The sequence below is a fragment of the Nipponia nippon genome, unplaced genomic scaffold (assembly GCF_047370975.1).
Source record: "Nipponia nippon isolate SJK-2023a ecotype South Korea unplaced genomic scaffold, ASM4737097v1 scaffold_3, whole genome shotgun sequence".
NCBI classification, from domain to species: domain Eukaryota; kingdom Metazoa; phylum Chordata; class Aves; order Pelecaniformes; family Threskiornithidae; genus Nipponia; species Nipponia nippon.
Genome location: NW_028262347.1, coordinates 84,762,771 through 84,772,473, shown reverse-complemented (window position 1 = coordinate 84,772,473; position 9,703 = coordinate 84,762,771). Strand labels below are relative to the sequence as shown.

Genomic DNA, 9,703 nt, shown 5'->3' with positions numbered 1-9,703 from the left:
GGCCGCGGCCGGCGGGGCGGAGGGGAGGCAGCCGCCGGGCGGCGGTACGCGACTGGGGCGGCGGGGGGCGCGGAGGAGGAGGAGGAAGAAGAAGAAGACGAAGAGTTCATCCAGGAGAGGAGAGAGGACGCGCTTTGACAGCGCCGGGCAGGTGCGCCCACCTCTCGGAGGGGGTCCAGCCCGCCAGGGAAGGGGAGCCGGTGCACCCTGCTCTGCCCAAGTTTTATTCTAATCATAGAATCGTTTAGGTTGGAAAAGACCTTTAAGATCATCGAGTCCAACTGTTAACCCAGCACTGCCAAGTCCACCACTAAACCATGTCCCTAAGCACCCCGTCTACCCGTCTTCTAAATACCTCCAGGGATGGGGACTCAACCACTTCCCTGGGCAGCCTGTTCCAGTGCTTGACCACCCTCTCAGTGAAGAAGTTTTTCCTAATATCCAACCTAAACCTCCCCTGGTGCAGCTTGAGGCCGTTTCCTCTCATCCTATTGCTTGTTACTTGGGAGAAGAGACTGACCCCCACCTGGCTACAGCCTCCTTTCAGGGAGTTGTAGAGAGCAATAAGGTCTCCCCTCAGCCTCCTCTTCTCCAGACTTAAACCACCCCGTCTCCCTCAGCAGTTCCTTGTAAGACTTGTGATCTAAGTGGCACTTAAGAGCAAAACTAACCCTCCTGCCACCTCAGTATTAGCAGTCCTTTGCAGATGCGTGGGCTTGTTTTTGCCCACCACGCAGCTGTCGATGATTACAGGAAAGGCGGTAGAAACAAGCACAGAAGCAACGTGCCAGCAGCGAGCGTGCAGCCTGGGGAGCTTGGGCATCCCTGGGCTTGGGATCCCATGAGAAACCATGTGCTTGAGAACAGTTTGTTACCCTGGACCAGGAAAGGTGAAGACATGCTTAGGGCACAGTGTAAGCTCTGGGGCTTGCCCATCCAAACCCATTGGGGTAAGTAGCCCCGTGTTGTGCCTTGACCTGCTGCTGCAATGTTTGGGGATGCATCAGTAAAAAGAGAGGCCTCCTCTGAATACGAAGTGCATTACTGCAAGCGTAGAGGAATTAGCAGACTCGGTTCTGGGCTTACTCAGCATCTGTACAAACCTCACAAGCTGTGTGCTGCTTCTGGCCAAATCATTTGCAACTTCCAATGATGTAAAATCAGACCAGGACCTTGTCAATCATTTCGGGCATAAAGCAAAAGCGTTAAACGCGATCAGCCCTCCACTGCAAGCCGTTAACACAGGCTCGGCTCAGCTCCCCGCCTCGGGCGGCGCCTTCCCGGCTCTTCTTGAACTTTCCCTTCCCCTCTCTCCTCCCGCCTTCCCGACGGGCCCTGGGCGGGCTGCCGCACGCCGGCCCCTCCTGCCCACCCGCAGGCCGCCGCCGCCGCTTCTCCGCGCCGCCGGCTGCAGAGGGGAGCGGGGGCTGCACCGCCGCGGGCAGGTGGCGCCCACCCCCCCCCGGCGGCGGGGGAAGCCAGGCGCCTGCTCGTTGTGCTCCTTCTGCCTTTGCATCTTCAGCCTGATGTTTGATCTTTCACTGAAGGTAAAAGAGGCTCACAGGCTGGTGCTCAGTGTTTCCAGAGCTGCTTTTCCAAACCGCGTTGCCATCTCAGGGCGTGGGCCCGTGCAATGCAGGCCTCTTAAGCTCAGAAGGGATCCCTAGAAAGGCTGCAGAAGGTTTGCTAACAGTATGTGAGATTCCTCTGTGAGCATGCATATTGCATCTGTCCTGGCTCTGCATGCAGCCTGGAGCGGTTCTGTGCCAGTGTAAAGCTGCATCTGTGTGCGGTGCACGATGACTCCAGCAGCCTTAGGATGGCTCTGCCGATGCCAAAGGAAAAGTAGTAGCAAAAGAGCCCAAATGAAGAACCTGTAGTTACTTCAGCAGGTGGGTGTGAACTGTGAAATCTACAGGTTTCTTCTGAAAAGCCTGCTTTTCAACCCCAGGCAAATATATGCTTTAGTGCACTTTCAAACTGAGTAAGTAGGGGGAAGGTGGAGAGGGAAAGAAAGAATTGTGGTTTCTGGGCGCATTTAGTCTAGAAGCTTCTAGCTGCTGTCAATTTGCAATTTGACACGGATGAGTTAATTTGGTTGCAGATTAAATCGGTAGGAGGTACAAATCTAGTCCTGTGCCTAGACCCTAGACCCTGATGCACTGAGGAACACACAGGGAAGCATCTAAGCTGGTTCTGGTCTAGCAGGTCTTGGTAGGGGAGGCACAGCAAAAACGTGGGAGATCCTTCTTCATCTGTCCCCTGACTAATGACTTTGTACGGTACTGAATTTACATTCTCCAGTCAGCACTAACATGCGAGTGCTCTGCACTCCCAATTTATCAGGTCTGACCTCACTTTTCACCTAGATTTTCTAATAAACCAACCAATGTTGGTTTGAAGTAAGTTTTTGCTGGTTATCTGCCTTACGTTTGGCAATGAAGTTTCTGTTTGGGACTAGTACTTTTTCAGCTGTATGTTGTATACTTCATAATCCAGCATTTAAAAATTGCAGTATGTAGAAATGGTGCCAAATCAGCTACAACTGCCAAACATGCTAGAACCAAGTTTAAACTTCCAAACATGCTAGAACCAAGTTTAGGAAAGCGATAAATAGTAAAAAGGAAAAGAAATCTTTTAGTGGAGATCTCTCACAGGTGTTACATATCTCATTTTCAGCCCGTTTCCAGTATAGAAGTGCAAACTCTTACCTAAGTAATTTAAACGCAGTACTGCAGGCTATGTCTCTTAGTAACTTTTCAAAGACTGCTTACATATTGTTTAAGGGCCTCCCTTAGGGTGCGACAGGCAAAAGTTGAAAGCCGGCCGTATGTGGAGGGCTTTATGGAAAAGGGAGCAGAGGTAGCAGAAAAAAGGCAGTGAGTGTTTTAGGTGATGTCAATGCCATAATGCTTTTGCTAGGGTATGTATGGGTGGAAGGCAGGTCAGAAGAGTCTTCTAAGCCTTGTTTTAAGGCTTTTTTAAGGCATGTTTATAGTACCACAGCATTGGAAAGAAGCCTTAATGTCACGTCAGACCTGTTTTTCAGAAGATACACAGTAGAGACAATTTTGAAACTAAAGAGAGTAACTAACTAAGCAACGTGGGGAGAATACAAAGGAAGGATTTCGGAACTTGATGGGTGCACTTTGGAGAGGTGAAAATGAAAATTTTGGCAATAGCTTTCAGGCAGAGCAAAAGACAAGTGAGATGATTGCCTAAAATAGCAGAGAATAGCCTGGGCGGTGAAATGTCCTGAAAAACAACTAATTGCAGGAAGAGTCTGGAACAGCCCCCCAGGACATGAAGCCTATCTAAAACTGTTTGGTCTGCAACGTGCTAGATTTGTGAATAGGCTTATATAAAGTCTTGCTAGAGATAACAAGGTTTGGACCTATAAAAGGTGGTGTAAGGCAACACAGGTCAGCCGTAGCTTTATTGGCAGGTCCTGCACAGGCAAGGGCAGAACTCGGGGTGGCCTAGCCCATCAAGAAGGAAGGACCTTTGGGGTGCTGTCAAAGAGTCGACTTCCCGGGTATGTCATGGCTCGAGTCACTGCACCGTGTAGGTTGACCAAAGCCCAGCCACGACAGGCTGTGGCCTGGAGGTTCACTTCCCCAGTTGTGTGGATCAAGCTGGCACCGCAGACTCACACGAATGGGGATAAGAAGAAGTGAGGACTGCAGATCTGTACAAGCTCAGAGATGACAATAGGAGATAACAGCAAACAGACTAACCAAAAAGGGGACGACCCTGAATATTCATTTGTGATTGGAAAACGAACTGAACCCAAGCTCATCATGAGCACTGGGTTCACGCTTGATTGGCTTGAAAGGGCTGAGCGCAGGGCATGAGAAAGAAATAAAGACAGAAGACACACACTCGGTGTTGACGCGGACTTAGTGCCAGCTGGCATGTGGACTGACAGCCCAGCCATCGGCAGGGACGCCCCTGATGCCAGCTGCCAGGGAAGACACGATTCGACCCAGTGCAGCTCGAGTGTGGTGAGGACATTCTTGGGGAAACTAATACTGGAAGGATAGCTCATAGGACATAGGCGAGAGCGATAATTTGTGCACCTATGTTATTTGAAATAAGGCCTTAAAACGTCAATCTGTTGTAAATAGCGGCAGTAAGGAAGGACTAAGTAAACTTGTTACTTTTTTTTACTTGGCATACATTTCCCCTGAGTGATTGCTTGGTTAGTCTCAGAAAGAACCCAAAAGAAACTCCGGATGCTCCTCTGTTGGTGTATCGCACTTAAACTGAGTTGTAAACAAATATGATTTAAGAGATCAGGGATAGCTTGTAATACTTCTGCTTGTTGCATTATAAAATACAATGGTGCATGGTAAGGAGGAAGCAATGTTCAATTTATGTGAATTGCACATTTTTTTGTTGCAAGAAGTGGTGCTACCCTTGAAGTCCACAGCAGGGCACAAACTTTATCTGTCTAACCCTACACTGTCAGTTTGTGTGACATGTCTGTCATAGGCCATTAAGGATGTCAGCCGCTGCCCATCACCTGAGTTACACCCTGCCTGTTCTTCATTCGCAGCTTCAGTGAGCTGTCCCGGTATCCCTGCTTTCCCTTGCTCCCCTGCAGTATATAGCAAAACAAGTCCTGTGCTGTCCTTTTAGTTTAGAAGAGATAAGGTTGTTGTTTTCCCTTATCCTTTACCACATCACTGCAGACTATAGCAGATTGGCATGGCCCACATGCAGAGAGCATTAGACCTCTTCTCTGTTCCTTTTCAAATGAAAACAGTGGTGTTACACTCATCCCCTTCTTCAAAACCTAGCAACATTTAAAGGGAAATGATCTGAGCTGTTATATAGCAGGCATGCAAATGAGACTCAACCCCTGCAGCGCAGGATTGGAAAACGGCAGTGTGTGCAGTTCCCCGAGATTTCTGAGCTGCTCTGCTCCTTGTTCACCAACAGATGTCAACACTTTTCTAAAACTACAGGCCATAGGACTTGCATTTAGGCAAGTTCTCTTTTTTTAAAAAAATTATTTTCTAGTAAGGTTATGATTTCTTCTGCTGTGCTTCTGCACGTTATATTATTTGGTAATTTCATTTATGTGGTATGTGCTGTCCTTTTTAGATCACAGATGTAGATTTTTAAAAAGACTAAACAGCCCTTTTTTTTTATAGACGTCCCTTCTGATTCAGTGTATCCCTGTCTTCACTGGTCATAGCCCATCAGCCTGCTTTCAGTTCGTAGGAAGTTAGTAAAATTAATTTTAATTAAGATGTTAATTACCTTTCCAAATGCAGAATTATTTTAAAATACCCAGACAGATGTCATCAGCTGCTTTCATTTTGTTCTTTCCTTGCCTTACCTTTAAAAGCAATTTAGATTGCTGGACAGATGTATGCTTAGACATTCAGGTTTTCTATTTCTTTGCGTCCTGTTAGCCAGTGAGCGTACCCTAATGTGTGCATGTTAACACCACCAGAAAGGATGGGAAATTCCTTTTTTTTTTCCTTAAAACACAGCAGCATTTTACTAGGCCTGGAAATTGTAGTGTTTTGTAATCTACTGCTGTAAAGTGCCGTATGAAAATAACACCAATAACAGTTAATTACAGATGGCAATTGCCTGATTTATTCTGCTGCACTTTTATTCAAAATTTTTTTTTTTCAGTTTTCAATCTGTGTACTAATAACTCTTAACACTGTAATTGTAAAAAAAAAAATATAAATACAATAACTTCCTTTGGCAATTGCTTTCTTGACCTAATTTTAGAGTTGTCATTAATTTACAGCCTAATCTGTTACTTCTTTAGCTCTATTTCCCTTTCATGTATTTAGTTTTGTTTCTTTGACTTTTGTTATGTAACATTAGGAAGGCTTTTTTTGACCTTTTTTTTTCCTAACTTTGTCTTTCCCATGCAAGCTTTCTTGCTTGCTTGCTTCTTACTTCTTCATCCCACTTCTCCAGCCGTGTCAGGAGAAGTTGAGATTGGACATTAGGAAAAGGTTCTTCATTGAGAGGGTGGTCAGTCACTGGAACAGGCTCCCCAGGGAAGTGGTCACGGCACCAAGCCTGTCAGAGTTCAAGGAGCGTCTGGACGATGCTCTTAGTCATATGGTTTAGTTTTAGGTAGTCCTGTGAGGAGCAGGGAGTTGGACTTGGTGATCCTCATGGGTCCCTTCCAACTTGAGACATTCTATGATTCTATGATCTCCCTAGGTGCCTTCTTTTACCATAGTTTTGTGCAGTTCTTTGAGAAATGTTGTTGTCTAAGTTTAAGTGTTGTATTCTCTTTTCTGTGCAATCCATTGCACCTGAATTTATTGCTTCATCCCATCACCCTTCTTGCATGTTACTTGATGTTTACATTTCATGGCTTACTGCTTTAGCTTACCCTGCTGGTGGCTTCATGGTACTTATGCTTTCACAGGTGTTGAAAAGGGTGAAGAAGCATGCAGAACATATCCGAGATGTTCAGTCCTGAGAGTCATTGTCTCCATCTTCAGGTTAACACAAATTTGAGCCCATTCTCAAGCGGTCCAGCCTCACAGTTGCCCTGGATGCTGTATGTATGTGAGCACACACTGGCTAAGACCGAGTTCCTGATCCTCCAGCAGGGCAGAGCCCGAGCACATCACTGCCCTAACAACAGCCCAGGCTCTCACTTAGGTGCTTAAGCCAGCTCTAGAGACCACTTACTCTTGCAGTGTAGACACCGCCTTTCTTTGTAAGAATTTGCCCTAGAACTTTGAAGTATGCTTGCAGTTTTTATGTATGTTAAGTTTGCGTTTGTTCTACATAGCACATGAGTCCTAGAATCACAGAATCATAGAATGGTTTGGGTTGGAAGGGACTTGCAATGATCATCTAGTCCAACCCTCCTGCCCTGCTGGGACATCTTTCACTAGGTCAGGTTACTCAAAGCCCCGTCCAACCTGACTTTGAACACTTCCACTGATGGGACATCCACAGCTTCTCTGGGTAACCTATTCCAGTATCTCACCACCCTCATCATAAAAAATTTCTTCCTTATATCCAGTCTAAATCTACCCTCTTTCAGTTTAAAACCTTGATGATGAACAGACATAATGAATATAAGTACTTTTGGCTCTTCAGCAAATGCCACATGTCAGCATTCCTCTCTTTGCTCAATTTGTTGATAAACATGTTAAGAAGCAAGAGCCGACCGGTTTTTTACTGCCTACAGCCTTTGCAGCATGCTTGGTTACTGTGCAGACAGCTAGACTGTAAGTCTGAAAGAGAGGAAAGACTGGAAACCCCAAGAGTCCCCCCTATTTAGGAAGAGCAGCCAAATCCCTAGGAATTGTCTCTCCCTCACTCACTTAGGCTGCCTGTGTTCTTAACAAGTGTCTGTCCTGTGCCTTTTGTCCTGTTCCTCTCAGATATTGCATAATCCATACTTTTTACTCATGGAGATCCTCACAGGCTTTACAGGGACCTTAAAGACTCACCCTAAAGTGACTGAGCACTTGACACACAAAGTCTGTTCCCTTATTCACCCTTAGAGCTCCCCCAGGTCATGGTCATCTGTCTCCCAGAGATACTCTCCCGGAGTGGACCAAGGGGTATTCCTTCCTTTGTACCACATCCCTTTTGCCTGGGTGTGATGGCTTCTGGACAGCAGATGATGGAGTCTTAAGTCTGCATTTAATGAAGCCCTAATACCTTCCCATTGCATTTTTGTCCCTTTTCCGGAGGCAGAAGAAAGGCTAGGAGAGAATCAGTCATCTGGCAGGATTTATAAATCTGTGCTCCAATACCTACTCTCAATGTTCTCAGCTCTGCGGGGAGTGGGAACTGTCTGGAGGTGAGAGGTGGAAGAGGCAGGAGGGAAGAAAAGGAATCGAGAGTCTTTGACTTGTTTGAGACACTGTCATGGAGAATTTGAACTTCCATGTTAATAAGGGAGGCAGCTAGGAGCCGAGGTCTTCCCCTTCCCTCTGTGTGCACCCAGATCTAGTAGTTGTTTCCTCCTAATTGACAGGGCAGACCTACAGCTCAGTCTTCTGCAGCTTCCTGCAATGCTTGTTAGACATGGGTGCTCTCTGTCCCTGCTGTGTCTTCTCCCTTCTCTTTCTAGAAAGAGGAGTTCGCCTGGGTCGAATGGGTACACTTCCTTCCTTCTCTCCACACTGAAATGGTTAATACAATGGAAATGGAGAAATTGTGATTACATAGAAATTGGGAATTCTGTTATATGGTGATAATTGCATTCAGTTAAGAGAGAGTTAAAATCCTTCCCAAGACCTTGTTCTGGATAAGCACCAGGGAACACCCATCCTTTTATGGGTCCTAAGTCTAGGATCTTAGCTTTCAAATCCTGTGATAAGAAGGGTGGGGGCTAAGAAGTAAGAGTTGTTTTTTACTTAATTTACTTCAAACCTAGTCCTGTAGGGTAGTCCTCAGGTAGAATACAAGTTGCTGAAACTATCCACCTGATTTTCCTCTCCCCTACACCGTGGTCAGTATGTCAGTATGGGTACATTAGTATCAAATCCACAGAAGCCACCAGAAAAAAATGTAGTATTTTTCCAAGCTGTGTTACTACTTTGTTACATGATTCCTGGTAAAACAACCTAAACCACTTAGGCCATGTATTTGCCTTTAAATGTGGGGCTTATTCAAACCCAGGGAAACAAAGCTGGAATTCAGACTAAGCCAGCAAACAAGCACTAAATTACTGGGCAATGTAGCTTTTATCCTATGTTAATCAGCAGCTTTGACTCATAAATCGTATGTGAAACAACAGTGGAGTCTGAGGAGAGTTTGGGTGAAGAACAGGAGCTTGCAGGCATGTCCAGAGGATAAGCAATGGGAATGATACTGTCATTCTTCATCAGGTTGCTGTTTCTGAGCACCCTGGGGCTTGCAACAAATCCAAATCAAGGATGCTGCTTCTCCAGGATTTCTTCATTTTCCTGTGTTTGCATGCCAAGGATTTGCTTTCAGGGTAGCCCAATATGAAATGCATGTGAACACGAGAGGACGCTGCTCCAGTGTTGGCACGGGATGCTGCCAGGGAAAGGGACAAGCCTGCCCTGGCGCAGCTCCTTCCCTGCGTGTCCTGAATGACAGAAAGTGGGTGGGACTGAGTTATGCTCTCTGCCTCAAAACCATCCTGTTTGCACAGTCACAGCAGCCCCAGCTCAGCAGAAGATAATTTTGCTGAAGAGCTAAGCCAGATTTTCAAACTGAGGGAGCCTAAATAGAGCACGTCTCACCCATAGACCTCAAAGGGCTTGGCAGTCAAGGTCAGTACTACTCTCCTTACTTAGTAGATGGGAAAACAGGTGAAACAAAGCTACAGAAAAGGGAATTTATTTCCTTGAGATCATGCGGGAGTTTCTATCAGGGAACTAGGGCATGAATCTCCTGTGCCCAGACCTCCTCTCGTAGGTACTGTGCAACTTAAACTGACATTTATTCCAGGGGAGCTGGTTGTCTCCATCATTTCTGCTGACTCTCCTCCCCCTCACAGCACCTCTTAATACTAAGCAAGGGCTTATAGTGCCTAAACGGACGTAGAAAAGTACAACTTTGGAATACCATCTTGCAGCAACTGTGTGTAGCTCTGTACATATCCAGTTGGGAACTAAAATGTGAACTGCATGCTTGAGTTATGCCATATGTTGTGTTGATAAGGTCTTTTCATTTTCTGGCTATTTCTACGTAAACCACCTCTACCAGGCAAGTTCCTAGT

The 9,703-nt window shown here is 46.1% G+C and overlaps 1 protein-coding gene across 5 annotated transcripts in view; it reads left to right on the top strand.

Moving 5' to 3' along the window:
• Positions 1–9,703, top strand: part of TCAF2 (TRPM8 channel associated factor 2) — a 51,334-nt gene that overhangs the window by 21,693 nt on the left and 19,938 nt on the right. Inside the window, exon 1 of one of the 5 annotated variants that reach the window (XM_087763759.1) lies at positions 1,353–1,547. The exons of 1 other annotated variant lie outside the window; for it this stretch is intronic. The gene's annotated coding sequence lies outside the window, so the exon portion shown is untranslated. 3 more of the 5 variants (XM_087763762.1, XM_087763763.1, XM_087763758.1) reach the window with 3 other exon arrangements.